At 40.3% G+C, this 15,585-nt stretch overlaps 3 long non-coding RNA genes across 3 annotated transcripts in view; 2 read left to right on the plus strand and 1 right to left on the minus strand.

Moving 5' to 3' along the window:
• Positions 1-15,585, plus strand: part of LOC136448898 (uncharacterized) — a 136,448-nt gene that overhangs the window by 88,565 nt on the left and 32,298 nt on the right. The window lies entirely within an intron of this gene.
• LOC136448719 (uncharacterized) lies at positions 42-6,543 on the plus strand. Its single transcript, XR_010757917.1, has 2 exons — positions 42-559; positions 4,399-6,543. It is a non-coding gene; the product is annotated as an uncharacterized lncRNA (long non-coding RNA).
• On the minus strand, positions 9,424-15,429 carry LOC136448725 (uncharacterized). The gene is made up of 2 exons (XR_010757918.1): positions 15,011-15,429; positions 9,424-10,266 (listed from the first exon to the last, which is right to left on the minus strand). It is a non-coding gene; the product is annotated as an uncharacterized lncRNA (long non-coding RNA).

The raw sequence follows: 15,585 nt of genomic DNA on the forward strand, positions 1-15,585 counted from the left end.
GACGGCGCTGTTTATACTTCTTCAAACGCACTGAGCCATCACCCCATTCTTATACCATCCTCGATAATACTCGTAGAATGGGGACCACCATCCATCGATACATATCGAGGTAGCATACTAATCCGCTATGCTGGCATACACCATCCTCGAGAGTATAGCGAGTCGGGGTGATGGTGACCTACTCTGGCGGGGTCACCGTCCTCAAAGTGTATGCTGGGAGTGACTAAAGGTCGTCCGATTTTCCAATATGGCGGCTTAGTGCAGATAACATGGCCGTATCTGAACTAAGCGTAACACAGCACCAAGAGACCACGTCTAGCGATATAATAGACGTTAAACAAGGACAACAACAACAACAACGTATTCCGCCGTATTCTGCCAATTTCTACACCAGAACAAGAATCAAGAAGTGTACTGCTTCGAAATATTTACAGTATCAACCTTTCACAAATTTGTGTTTTGTTTCTGAGACTCTGCTAAGTGTCTTTCACCAACATCGATTGTGTCGATGACACATCCCAGATCCACTGACCACCGGCGCAGCCTTATCAACCAGTAGGTAGGTGCATATTTACCTTCGTCATTCTTATGTTTCTGGTAGCGTATGTTTGTATGTATGTGGCAAAAGCCAAATATGCAAATGTAACTGCCTCCTTTGTCAGTACTGGACAACCAGTACGGAAGTGGTCGTCAGAACAGGAGCTCCAGTACTGAGACTTTCTCAGTATACGTACTGGACTTCCTGTACTCAGGGCAGCTTCAGTACTGGGAACCCTCCTGTCAGGACTGCTAACAGAGTGCTGAGACTCTAACGAGCGTCTAACGTTATTTTCAGGGCTGCATCTCTTCAATGCTTTTTTTTCCTACTTCAAACACTAATCAAAGCTATTGTTTGGAAAACGTTCGAATGAAGAAAAAAATAAAATACAGTATGAGTATCACATTCTGTTACGTTTCAACGACGACAACATATCCTTGTGGCTTGTGGCTTTATCGGGAGAAAACGTACACTGAAATAATAATGTACTTTATATTACCTTGATATTACCTACCAAAATCTATGTCCATAACCAATTAAGCAAGGAACAAAACAGTACTACCTAAACGTTAGTATGTTCAGACAACTAAATCCAAAACTGTACATGTCCAGTCGGTCCAAACAATGGCAAAAGTATAGAGGTTTTAGATAATGGACACCTAGTAACGAATCCGGAAACAAAAATATGGCGACTCGTCACTGGACATCCAGCACGGAAGAAAGTTCGTGACTAGAAATCCAGGGACGAACGGCTTCATAATTCCACCCCCCCAATGCTCAGCCCAGGAATTCCATAAATGAACTCCGTTGATGAACAGCATAACTTAAGAAGGTCTGGAAGGATTGTATTGATATTTGGTGTGTGGGTGATGAGCCCTGGAAATTGTATAAGGATGGCCCACCATCCTGGATAATTCTTACTTGAAGACCCCCCTCCCGACTCCAATATCAGGTTGCTGACAGGTCACATGACATCACTTTTTCTCATCCAGAACTTACCAACTCGAACTTACAGTCAATATCTTGTCTTAACCCACCCTGCCCTACTGTTCGGAGACTTCTTTTTCATTGTTAGGAACAAACAAAAGAAGCTTTGAAACGATCAACCGTGTGTTACATCCAGGGCTTCTTGTTTTCCCTTCTTCATCTTTACATAATATATAATTAAATAGGTCTAAACAAGGAGGTTTAGATCTCCTTGTTCTGAATTAGACAATTAATAGATTTTGGGCCCCCTAGCAGCTTGTTATGGTGCTGCAGTACAGTGGAACTGTCAGGTTTTGATATAACGTTTTCTGGACTTGCTGTGGTCTTAATGTTGAAACAAATCAAAGGAGCGAGTAACAACAAGTGATCCCAACCGAGATTCGAACCCACGCCGAAACCGGCAGCCCAGATCACAGGCACGCACACCTTAACCACTAGGCTAAAAGGTTGTGACCAGTTAGACTGGTCAGTTGGAGGCACTTGAACCCCACTGTTACAATGTCACTATGGCACACTATTGCATTTGTCATTTTAGATGGTGATGCAAAGCCAGTGGCCCTGTGTATATGAGGGAGCTTCAGGCATAAGTGTCTGCACGTAAAAGAGCCTAACGCACTTATTGAGAAGAATGGGAGTGACCCGGTTTGCTTGTCCAAAAATGTGAGCCATAGCAAAGCCACATTGCATACCACTCATGCCACTAGCTACTGAGTAATGAGGAAATTTTAGAAACATGTTGCATTCTGTTATAGGACTATTCAAACACATGATGGCTTTCCGGAAAAAAAGTGGTTACCCTAGGGCTGGGCTAGTGGGGTGGGCGTCCCTTTTCTAGGCCTCAAGGCTATGCATGGGGGTTTCAGGGTTTGGCTAATCTTATGAAATTTCCCTTGAAGAAAAACTGGCTCAAGCCTTGGGGGAATGCTTGGAGGGATGGGGGTAGAGGATGGTGGTTGGTTGCTGCAGTAAGAACTCTACCAATACTAGTAAAAAGCCACCAATTACTGTATAAACAAAATTCAAAGTACACAATGGAATATAATGGGGGGGGGGGTGTACAATGGAAAATAAAGAAAACTGGAAGTTTGATGGGCCAGGCAATAAATGAGCCTTTGTATGCCACAAATTTTAAACAGATGTCTCACATCTTGTATACAGGAATACAGACTGTATATATAGTGTTTGTGTGTATGTGTGATAGTACATGCATTTATTTGGTTTATAATGTGTTGTGTGTGTCTGTGCGTTCTTGTGCAATGTATACTTATGCATATGCTTGTGTTGGTAATATTTTTTGTGCGGGTACAAAGCCACTATAATCTGTAGGCCTGACTGGCAGTATGATGTGTCTGCTCACCACCACAATCCACACCCCCACCCCCCAATCCCGGGCCAAGCAATATCATGAGTTGCCTTCCCTCCAGCCACCCCATAGATTGACCCATCTTTTCCTCAGGGAAATTCCATTAGGGGCCAAACCCCCATGAATATCCTTGGGGCCATTTTCCAAGAACCCAACATATCTAACTATTGAAGAAAGAGAGGGACATTGATAGAAAATGAAAATGACAGGACAAGTTTTCCACTTCGTGAGAAAATCGTGGTTGTGGTAAAATAACGAGAAAGGAATGTGGTGTGCAGTATCCATTGGCTTGCAGTTAGATGTTTTCTTAGTGTTAAACTCAGTTTTTTTTTTTTTAATAATCATTGGAACTGTTACCTGCTACAAAAAAATGTCATGCCTCGTCCTAAGTCTGATGAGGTCGCCTGTTAAACCTCAGCTGGTATTTATTGGATTATTCCCATCCATACAGTTTCCTTTAAAAGTCAGTTGTATTTTCGGAAAGCTAAACATGATCCATTCCCACAAATTTCCCACACATAGTCCATGATGCAATTGGCACAAAGCACAGTACTGGTTCACCCTTGGACAAGAATCCCATCACTATCTATGTGATGAAAGATATTCAGATATTCATTATGATCAGGGAACTTAAGTCAGGATTATTCTGGATTTTACCATTCCTACCAGCCAGTACCAGGAATCCTGAAAGGAATCAACCTCTGTGTCCGGGTAAATACTGCTATGATTATGAACAGAGTCTATGATTGTCACAAAAATGTAAGTTCAGGTGTGGTTACTAGTAGGATGTCCCATAATTGATCTGCATTGAAAATTCTAAAGACTTGTTTTTATTATGCTAAACCCATCAACACATACCGGTTTCTGTTTATTCATTCAGTGTATAATTGCCCTTCAGTGTAAATTAACTTCAAACTTTACAAGCATGCAAAGGCAGCTGGTTTTGTGTTATAGCCATGGGCAGTATAGATGAAATATTTTCTCCTGTATTCATTTATCACACATACCAGTACACGACAACTCTAATATCTTATTCCATTTTAAGTAAAATTTGTGGGAAAGAGCGATTTTTCACATAGGAAAGAGCACATTTTCAAACATTCAACAAAGTCACAATATTTTTCTTTATAATTATTATTCATTAATCTTTAATTATCGTGTCTCTTGTATGGAATGGGACCTAGCTTCATGTAAATTAACTTTAGTTTGTCCTGAAATTGGCATGGTAGTACATATACCAACCCCATATATTTTGACAATGATAAACTTACAACTTTACCAGTCTACTTTACAAAGCAGAAATGTGATTTTGATGAGTGAGCAGTCACAGGGACATGTGTCAAAGGCTGAAGTTGCCAAGACTTCTGTCTGTAGTATATTATTAGGTCCTTATAGTTGTCATAAGACGTTATACTAAACAGATACATTTTTGTGGCAACAATAAGCACTAGGAAAAAGGCAATTGTCTTTATCAACCCATCCTTCACCTTTTTTGTTGTCATTGTTATAGGTGCTGATGATATTCAACCCAGGCAGACCATCAATGGCCTATATCTACACATGAGATGACAGTGGGTGAGAGAGAAGCTGATAATGCAGCAATGGATTACCTGCTTCTGCATGGAGGAGTTATATATCAACACCAACCAAGTCCTACTTTTTTATAATGCATGGAGGGTTAACCAATACAATAAGTCTGTCAAACAGCTAGTACAAGTTTACCCTAGAAATCCAAACTGCAATTTCAATTCTAGTGCACTGAACATGTATATATAGAATACAACACGGGGTATCCCGTAACACCCGAGGTATCAGCTTGACCGCCGGAGGGGGATTCGACCCGTGGTAGGGCTGGGACCGAGGGTAATGCAGAATACACTGTGTTGTATTTCATTTATGTTATATATACCCACTTGAGAAAACACATTTCAATGCGGAATGTGCCAGAAGTTGAGGGAGTTTTGTGTCCTCCAACTTCCGAATCCAGTATTCAAATTTTCGGCGGCGGTGCAATCAACTCGCTCGAATTGCATTCTTAATATTCTATGGAAGTCCGAGTGATAACACTCCTGAACCCTATGCGATACGGATAGTAATCACACGGTCCGGAACACCCGTATCAGGCCCAGGCATGACATAAATATAGAATACAACACGGGGTATTCCGTATCACCCGAGGTACCAGCCCGACCGCGGGTCGGATCGCCCGACGGCCGTAGGCCGGAGGGCGATCCGACCCGCGGGAGGGCTGGGACCGAGGGTGATGCGGAATACAACGTGTTGTATTTTATTTATGTCATACCTTGGCCATACCCACCCGAGAAAACACACATTTCAATGCGGAATGCGCCAGAAGTTGAGGGAGTTTTGTGTCCTCGAACAAGAAACTGTAGCAACATTGATTCCAATCTCCGAATCCGGTATTCGAATTTCCGACGGCCGCGCAACCGGCGCGTTCGAAATGCGTTCGAAATATTCTATGGAAGCCTGTGTGATAACCCTCCCGAACCCTATGTGATCCGGATAGTTATCACACGGTCCGGAACACCCGTATCAGGCCCAGGCATGACATAAATATGTTTATTACAATGGCAATGACTCTGATTTAGATTCTATGAAAAGCATAGCTCTTTACTAGATTGAAGATGTAGTAGAAAATTGTCATGCTAAAGATAATACATATCGCATGTAGTATCATTAATCCACAGTTATGGGCACCCAGTGTAATGTCTCTTATAGTCTCTTATAAGTAGCAATTGATTATGTATTCCAGGACTACAGTAACCTGTCTGTATTATAAGTGCAATTGTACCAATGCATGTATAACACAGTACATTTCATTCAATTGCATTGAATTGTCGTTTAAGCTAATCCTATGGAATGTTATCATAACAGATCATATGTTCCAAAGTCATGTGGCACCTCAGTCATGACTGATTCAACGAGGTAGCCAATTAGCAAACTCTCTGTTATGTTCTATAAATGATTGAGCCTTTTAAGAATATCATTGGTCTGACCAAGGAGGTTAAATACACATTTAACCTCCTTGGTCTGACTGATGAGAATATATTAAGGATGAAATCGACACATAGAATGGTTAGAAATGATAGTGAATTTAAGGCCGTTTGTCTGTGTTGGTTTGATGTGATCCCTTTTCATGCCTAGTCCTCTGAGTGGCACATGTTTAGGAATAGGTTGCTAAAACTGTATGAAGCAATTAGCATATACAATGTAGTAAATTCTGTATTCAGCTCAATATTTTGTATTTTGCTGGTACGAAGTGTAATACTGTAAGTTTTCTTTTCCAATAAGACTATTCTTGTTTCTTTCACTGTAACTTTGTGTTGACTGTTTTCGTGGTCACCTCTGTACCGTGAACTTATCATCTCGGTAAAAAAAACTATTGTGATTACTTATCATTCCTTCACACATCCATTCTGTAAATCACATGCCATCACCGTGAAGTTAAAGTTCAGTGAAAATGTGCATTTTGCTTACACCGTGAAATTGTGCTACCGTGAAGATAAAGTGAATTACAGGAGAACTAGTAACATTTATTTCAGAACAGCTATTAAAACTGAATTACCCTTATGTATCTGTATGAATTATGTACTTCTGCGATGTTGGTTTAAACAAATAAAGATTTGAAGATTTATTCACTCTATTGTTTGCAATGTCTTTTGTGTGCATTGTACATTAGGGTTTTTTTTCGACAACGTTGCATAGCTTTTTTGATTTATGCTGCTAAACCACATACAAACATACGTACAAACGCTAGGAAAATGGCTTTTTGGCGAAGTTAGTAATAAATTTGGTGATCAGAAAAGCTATCTGACACCTGTCGAGTATCATGTGAAATCTTTATTGACACAACAGAAGTACAGCGACTTCCGTAAGGTCTTCTACAACTAAACATGCAAACAATAACAATGGGATACAAATTAATTCACCTTAGTACAAATATAACAAGTATATGAATACTTCAACATGTCGAAATTCACCTATCACTTACACTACTAGTTCTAAGATCTAAACATTCTTTGATATATTTACCTATTTGTACACAGTAAGGGTTGTCTCCTTCTAGAATGTATTTGAATTTATCTATAGAATGGAATGCATCAAATTCTGTTGAGCAGGCGGAAAGAAGGTTGAACAGCTTTGAGCGCTTATCATGATATCGTGGACAATCTAGGATAAAGTGTTGTTCATCTTCAATCTCATTTGGACAGAATGGACAAAACCTCTGGTCACGGGGACTTTTATGGTATCTTCCGATTTCCACATTTAATCTATGACTACATATTCTTATCTTGGTGATTGCTCTACGAACTTCGAAATTATGTATATCCGATAGGTACATGTGATAGGCACGGTGTTTCGAAAACCTGCGGAATTATGGTGAAGGGTGTTTCCATTCATAAAACAAGAAGGAAGGGATACTTTTCGATTAAACTTTCATAAAAGTAGATTAATATGCTAATAAACGTTATAGCGCTAGACCCCTTGCATTCTAGGCGAGCTATGAAACCCTCAACGTAGTCCCGGGCAAAGCTCTCCAACCGCGCGCTCTCCGACTTGTCTAACTTACGGAATAGAGTTCTCCTTCATAAAACTAGAAGGAAGTGATATTTGTAGATCAAACTTCCACAAAAGTAGGTCAATATGCCCATCTATCTGTACTTTTAGAAGTTTTGCTATTCCACGTTTCTGCTCGAGGATACTGGTTATTAATAATATGGAGCACGTACGGTCAAAAGTGCCAAACCGAAAGGTCCGAGTCCCCGTCCGACATCATAAAAATGACGCAACTAAGTGATTTACATCGTGAAATTGACAGAATTTTTCATATAAATCAGCTAGAAATATTTCGGTGGTATCACCTATTCCTTCCTGTGTTTTTGCACTCAATCTTTTAGGACAAATGTAAACTTTTATTCATAAATGTTGCCAGAAAACAATAATTTAATGAACGAAAATCAACTATTAATAACTCAAAAACCAATGGCGGTGATCGCATGGGAATTCATACAAGGACTAAGTAAGCTTCCATAGACATTTGGGCAAGATTTGAGAGAAATCCGTCGTTTTCTAGGGGAGATCTGAAAATCCAAGACGGCCATGTCTTGCAAAAGCGAAGTCGCCTTTCAACGGCTATCTTTCGCATAGACGATTCTAGGTCGATTTGAACCGCATCTGACAGAAGTCCATTTTTCTTTGTAAAACGAGAAGGAAATGATATTTTTCGCTGAAACTTTCACAACAGTAAGCTGATATGTTGATCTATCATTCCTGTTAATAGTTTTGCTTTCCCGTCACTCGTCTCGAAAATATACGCATTTTATCTGTCTTTATTTTCAACCATACAGTCGTGTACAGAAACGCAGTGTATTATTTGCGCTGTTGGCCGAATTTAAACCTTCTATTCATCAATGTTGATCTAGAAAATTAGTAAAAAATCATATTTTGATATTTCAATAGTGCAAAAGCCTTTTCAATGCGTTACATTAAGTATATTTACAAAAAACTATGAATTATGGTACTAGCTCCCTCTAGCGACAATTGAATGAAGTGCAAATTGGCGCTGTTAGCATGTATTGTTGCCGTCTTTTTTCCTAGCGAGATAGATATGAACTACCGCGATTTTAATGCATAGGCATAATTTTCCATTGGAGTCTGACAAACAGGTTTTCAGTTGTCTCGCTTTCTGGGCGCTTGCAGTCAATATGTCTATAAACAAAAATTTCCTCAGCAATGAAATAAGCATACACAACTATGCCAGCGAATTTCGAAGAAATCATTTTTATTCTCTCTATCATCATCATCATCTTTCTATATACAGTATTCTATTTATATATAGGTGTGATACAACAAACATCAATTTGAAGTCCTGTGTATTGTCAGGAGATTCAGTATCACATATCCAAAAACTGTCCATGGACTTAAACTTCAAAAGCAGATTTATATTCAAAGACCAGTTTATTTGATGGTGCAGAGGAAAAAAGCTTGGCAAGATGAATCCCACATCAAGAACTGTCTACTTGGTCAACACCTTCTTTTGGATCCTGTGTTTGTATTTAATGATTTATGTGCAAATGAGGGTAACTTTTACTTGTTGATTACAGCTATGTAAACTGATATGGGTAGATCATTAAGAAATCCAGCTTAAATGAAGGCCATGTTGATTCTATTACAAGTACATGTATATGGATGACATCCTCTAGGAACCTCGAAACTGATCGTGCAAATAAAGAAAAGAGGTTTGGCATGTCTTCATAATGTGCTCAAGAAGAATGAACAAAATTTAGAGTATGGTGTATCAAAATACTTCATGTTTGTTCTTTCAAGCTTTTTCTTTGACTTTGGCATTCTACAATATCAGTATCTCATCCGTGAATAGTTTCATCGGGTTAGTTAGTCACTGAATAGAAAACTTTTTTACACAACAAGTGATTTTGCTGAAGGGAATTCTGACTGGTTCACATTGCACCGCAGTACAGGTGTTGCTACTTATAGAGGCATTCCCAAACACAAATTATTTAAATTCATACACTTTAATCAAGAAAGAAAAAGAAATACATGTACATTGAGTCAGTATTCTAATGCAACACACATATCAGGTGTCATCTCATACATCAGACTTTGCTGACAGTGACCACATACAGTTTATGGTGAAAAGCTCTATAGTTAAAGCACAAAATAAAATAAAATAAATTCATTAGCAGGTTAAATGACTTCAATACAGTTCAATGTCACTCCCTTCATAATCTTTGCTATGTACTGTGTTATTGCATATAGAAATATATATGTGGGTACAAACAACTGTCAAAAACTTGAACAATTACAGTTACTAACAGCATACATAGTTTTGGGATATATAATAAGTAGGATGCTTGCTCACAACCCTGAAGTCATACCAAAAAACCATGGATTGTATTACGTAGCAGTTTAAAGAAAAGTCACTTGTTCCACCTGTCACCATTGTTAACTTATACTGTATGTATACTTTTCTATACATTGTTTCATGTTGCAATTTGCTCTCTTGCAATAGATTACAAATTTTGTCCTAATAATGATACTGTATCACAACATGACAGTTTCTACTTTATCTTCAATACAAATAGTTTCAAAAGCATCTGAATCAGAGCCATTGCCAAATCAATTACACACACAGTGCACTACAGAAAAGCTTTCTAAATGTGTATACTTCCAATAGCTATTTGACATTTTGTACAGACTCGTTGCATTGCCTCACTGCATGTTGTTAATGAATAGCGCCTTCATGGAGAAGCAGTTAATCCACTGCTACATTATCAGCTTCTTGTTCACTGTCATCTCATGACATTGATGGTCTGCCTGGGTTGAATATTGTCAGCACCTATAGCAACAACAACACAAAAATATTACAATTGTGATGAACATAATTCTGGTGAAGGTTAGCAAATTAGATTACACTGCATTGCCTAGTGCTGAGTGCTTATCATAGGCACAGAAATGCATCTGTGTCTTGTGATTGTATGACAACAATAAAAACCTCATACATAACAGAGAGCATTGTATAGCAATTTTCCCTTGCAGATAGCCATAAGTTTAGCCTTTCACACATTTCCCTGTGACTCATCACTCTTCAGAAGCTCTAATTCTAGATAAGCTGAATTTGTCCACTCACAACCAGACACACCCACACACCTCCCCCCCACACACGAACACACACACACACCTACACACACACACACCTACACACACATACACACACACACACACACTCAAACATAAGTCACTCAAATTCACCTCAACATACCCATACAGTGCACACACACATTCATATTCACACAAACACTCATTTTCTGCCATAGCTAAGTAATCCGTAGGGGGAACATAGTGTTCAGCAAAGGTTTTCCCCTGCCATGCCTGCTGGCTATCCTCTGCCAGTCTTGCCATCTGGTTGGCAGATGACAAGCAAACACTAAAACACATATAATACAGACACACATGCACAAGTATATACACACATTCACACACATACACACACACACAGAATTACACACACACACACACACACACACACACACACACACACAATTACACACACATACACCCACAATTACAGACACATACACACTCACACACATATGTTACATCATACATGATTTGTTTTGCAACACAAAATGGCATCTGCATTCTATTCATGGTAATGTACATGTATTACAAAGTCATTGACAACGAATAGAGTTTGGGACGTATTTCTGCTTTGTAAAGTAGACAATGGTAAAGTCGTTACTTTATCATAGTCAAAAATGACTGGAATTAATATAACACTCCCCCCTCTCCATTCTAGAAATGAAAATGTTACTTGACGAAGTTCCCTACAAGTGGCATATCATAACTCAAGATCAATAAAAACTATCACTAAACAAGGCATTCTCAAGTTACCGTGAGACACACAGACAGACAGACACACACAGGAATGCTGACAAAAACATAACCTTTTACTAGTTTTAGGCCAAGGTAACAAAAAATATTAAGCTGAATGTTTGAAAATTTGCTCTTTCCTGGAATTGTTTCCATAAAAGAGATGGTTTTTAGCCTATCACTGTTAGAGTTCTCATATGATTTAACTATACTTTCTGCATGTACACCTGTGCCACTGCATGCTTGTAATGCACTACACTGAAGGGCAATTATAATTTATACTCTGGATGAGTAACAGGTAGACATACATGTATGTGGAAGGTGACTAGAATAAAAACAACAGCTTTAGGATCTTCAATTCAGGTCTGTTATTGTTTTTTGTTTGTTTGTATTGCATACCGGGTAAACCGCATCAAGGCGTAACACACCAGGTTTGTACAAGCTCAGCATATCTGGACAGATTTAGTATGATCCACACACACCAGGAAGGACCCTACTCTTTTCAATAAGTGTATTGGGTTCTTTAATGTGCTTGAGGTGTGGCTCTCCTCAAACACCGGACCTCCATTTAACGTTCTATCCGAGGGACGTCCCTAACCGAAGCTAGGTACTCAATCTTAGTCATAGGCTGAGATGCCTCTGTTTAATCAGAGATTACTTGGGAAGTTCAGTAGAATTTGAAAAAGTAGCATTTTTTACTTCCTAATATTATCATTCATTGACAAATAACACCCCCTTCCTGGAGTTTAGAACTCCTTTCAGTGAAAATTTGGAGCACAATATCTGATTATCTGAATCTGACTATCAGCAAACAAATTCATGTTATTCTTGGCCATTAGGGTGAACCAGTGGTGTGCAGTGACGGTCACAATACCAAGTTCATGATGGACTACTGTGGGAATAGATATTAGATGTCGTACAGGGTCGTAAACATATGTCGTACAGGGTAGTAAACATATTGGGGGGTGATGATGGCAAATAAACTTTAAAAAGTAAAAGGGGTGATTCCAAAATATGACAAAATATATTGTCATATACAATGATCAATTTCCTTGACAGTGATATTATGCTGGGCTTGTCTATAGTAATTAGTATAGTCAGTTAGAGGAGGGCATGCATGTGCACCACCCTGAAACTCCTTTCTTGCTGTACCTGATAATTCGGTCATTTTATGTCGTACCACCTTCTTTTACAAACTTGTTAACAATCAGACACTTACAGTTTGCTGAAACCAGCCCAGGGGAGCACCCAGGGAAGCCACGACCTCAAGTTTCACACCATTCACGCAAGAACCGACACATATAATTATAAACACTCATTTTTCCCCCCGCACCATCCCACAGTGGAATACCCTGCCTGGCAAGGTTGCGACGGCTCCCAACGTTGAGTCATTCCCTGCCAGGCTGGAGGCCTGCCCGCCTTAGCCCGGGACCTCAACTCCCCCCCTACTTTGCCCCTGAAGGGGCTATTTGGGGGGTTCCCTAGATGTAGATGTAGATGTACCAAATGAAGGACATAGTCATAGCTATAGTCTATAGTCATAGTGAGTTGTTACTCAAAACTCGTGTCTATATCTAGATACCCTGTATGACAAATGATACATGTAGTCTCATATGGCCTATGCACGGTCAAGCTAACATTCCTACTGTTTATCAAACCACCTCTCTGCCGAGTGCCATTGTAACTTTTAAAAATCACGCCCAAAGCAATATTGAGATCAATTCTTGCAACAAAAAATTACTGTTAAGTGAGATGCGGTCTGGAGTGTTCATGTTTGAATAATTGTTCTCAAGATTAGGCATGATTCATACAATGGCACATGGCTGAGAGAGTGGTCAGGAAGGTTTGTTTTGGTCTCAGCTATATGGGCTGTGTAATGTTACCGTACAGGGTTTGTATTGCATACCCGGTAAACCATCTCAGGGCATATACGTAACACACCAGATTTGTACTGAATATCTGGACAGATTTATCTGATCCACTCACACTAATAGTAGGAAGGTCCTCTAAGTCTTCGATATAAGCTAGGGGTGGGTTCTTTTACTTGCTTGAGATGTGGCTTTCCTCAAACATTGGAACTCCATTGAATTTCCTGGGGGACGTACCCGGGTTCGAAACCACTACCTCTGGGTTCTGGGCATTACACTACCCGGACGTCAGGTATGTCTAGGTATGAAAAAAAAGGGTACGGTATGGCAAGAGTCAAAAGGTACAGCAAGAAATTAAACGGGTATAGCAAGACAAATGGACATGGGGATTGACATGAATGTCACAATGGTTGGAGTCACAATGGTTGGAGTCACAATCTTATCCAGTTGCTTGAGTAATTATTTTTGGCGTATCTTATTACCTGGATGTCTAACCTTCATCAACGTGTCACAATGGTTGATTAGTCAGACAACGCCTCCAGTGGGGTCTCTATCAACTTTCATTTTTCAACAAGCTTATAAATGCAAGTGTTTTAACAAATTAATGTTATCATCATGTTTCTAGACAGAGCTCTAATTCAGGGCAAAGCAGACAGTACAGTTTACCTTTAAATGTTCATATATGACTCCAGATAAAGGGCAAATTTTGCTTGTATTATACATGGAAGTATACTATTACTATACATAAGTTATATAACGATCCAGGATGGTGGGCGGCATCATTATACAATTTCCAGGCCTCACCACTCACATACCAAATATCATCATCATCATCATTGGGGTTACCAAGGAGGTTTTATATAAAACCTCCTTGGGGTTACCCCCCCAGATAACCCCGCAAGGGGCAAAGTAGGGGTGGGTTGAGGAGGTCCCAGGCTAAGGCAGGCAGGCCTCCAGCCTGGCACGGTATGACTCAACGGTGGGAGCCGATACAACCGTGCAAGGCAGGGCGTTCCATTGTGGAATGGTACGGGGGAAGAACGAATGTTTGTATGTGTCTGTCTGGGCGTTGAGAGTTTGGAATTTAAGATGGTGACTACCCCGGGTGCGCCCCTGGGCTGGTTTGAGAAGACTGTCTGTGTTTATATTGATATGATTCGTAGAAAAAGGTGAGGCCGACTTCTCTACTTCTTCTCTTCTTTGTGGTTCGGCAGCCAACATCAACATGTTGATGAATCTGCTGCGCTTGACAGGTAGTGCTGGTACTGGGATGGTTTCTGTTGTCTGTACCAGTTGTGACGGGGGAAGGTGTCTAGTGTAAATGTCTAGCTGGGTCTAGTGGAGGTGGGTCACCCTGTCCCTGAAAGACGCGAGGGAGGGGGCAGCCACCATCTCTGCAGGCAAGGAGTTCCACTCTGCAGCTGTCCGTGGGAAGAAAGAGGACTGTCTGGACGTCGTTCTGCAGGCGGGCGTTCCTCTTCCTTTCGGAGAGAAGGGGCCACTGCAGGTCATTGAGACAATGCAATACTTCCAGGCCTTCTCAATTATGCTGTTCATCAACCGAGTGATGAGCGGAGTTCATATATTTTATGAGGGGGCTTCAGTACTAGGAAATGAAGCCGTTCGTCCCTGGATTTCTATAGCTAATTACGAACTTTCTTCCATTCTGGATGTCCAGTGCGGAACCCGTTACTTTGATACTTTTGCGGCACGTTTTGCCACATTCATTCATTCATACATACATACATACATACATACATACATATATACAAACATACATACCAAAACGCTACCAGAAACCTAACCTTGGCGAAGGTAAATAAAACAAACAAACAAACAAACCTAATGCATAAAGGCTGCGTCTGGTGGTTGGATCTGGGATCATCCGATCATGTCATCGGCACGATCGATGTTGATGAAAGACAAGCAGAGTCTCAGAAACAAAACGCGAATTTCTGAAAGGTTGATACTGTAAACATCTCGAAGCAGTACACTTCTTGATGTTTGTTCTGGTCCAAAAGGCGGAATACTGAACACGGTACACTAAGCCGCCATATTGGAAAATCGGACGACCTTTAGTCACTCCCAGCATACACTTTGAGGACGGTGACCCCGCCAGAGTAGGTCACCATCACCCCGACTCGCTATACTCTCGAGGATGGTGTATGCCAGCATAGCGGATTAGTATGCTACCTCGATATGTATCGATGGATGGTGGTCCCCATTCTACGAGTATTATCGAGGATGGTATAAGAATGGGGTGGAGCCATGATAGTCTCTACCACACTAACTACGCCGGCTACAGGGAAAATATTTGCCAGGGTTTCATTTGCAGGCTACGCGGGGACAATGTAGCAGTAAAGATGGAGATCTGTCTCCTCCAGGCTCGTCTGTTTCTTGCGGCAGTCAGTACAAAA

This window comes from Branchiostoma lanceolatum, chromosome 1, assembly GCF_035083965.1.
Source record: "Branchiostoma lanceolatum isolate klBraLanc5 chromosome 1, klBraLanc5.hap2, whole genome shotgun sequence".
Classification (NCBI taxonomy): Eukaryota; Metazoa; Chordata; class Leptocardii; order Amphioxiformes; family Branchiostomatidae; genus Branchiostoma; species Branchiostoma lanceolatum.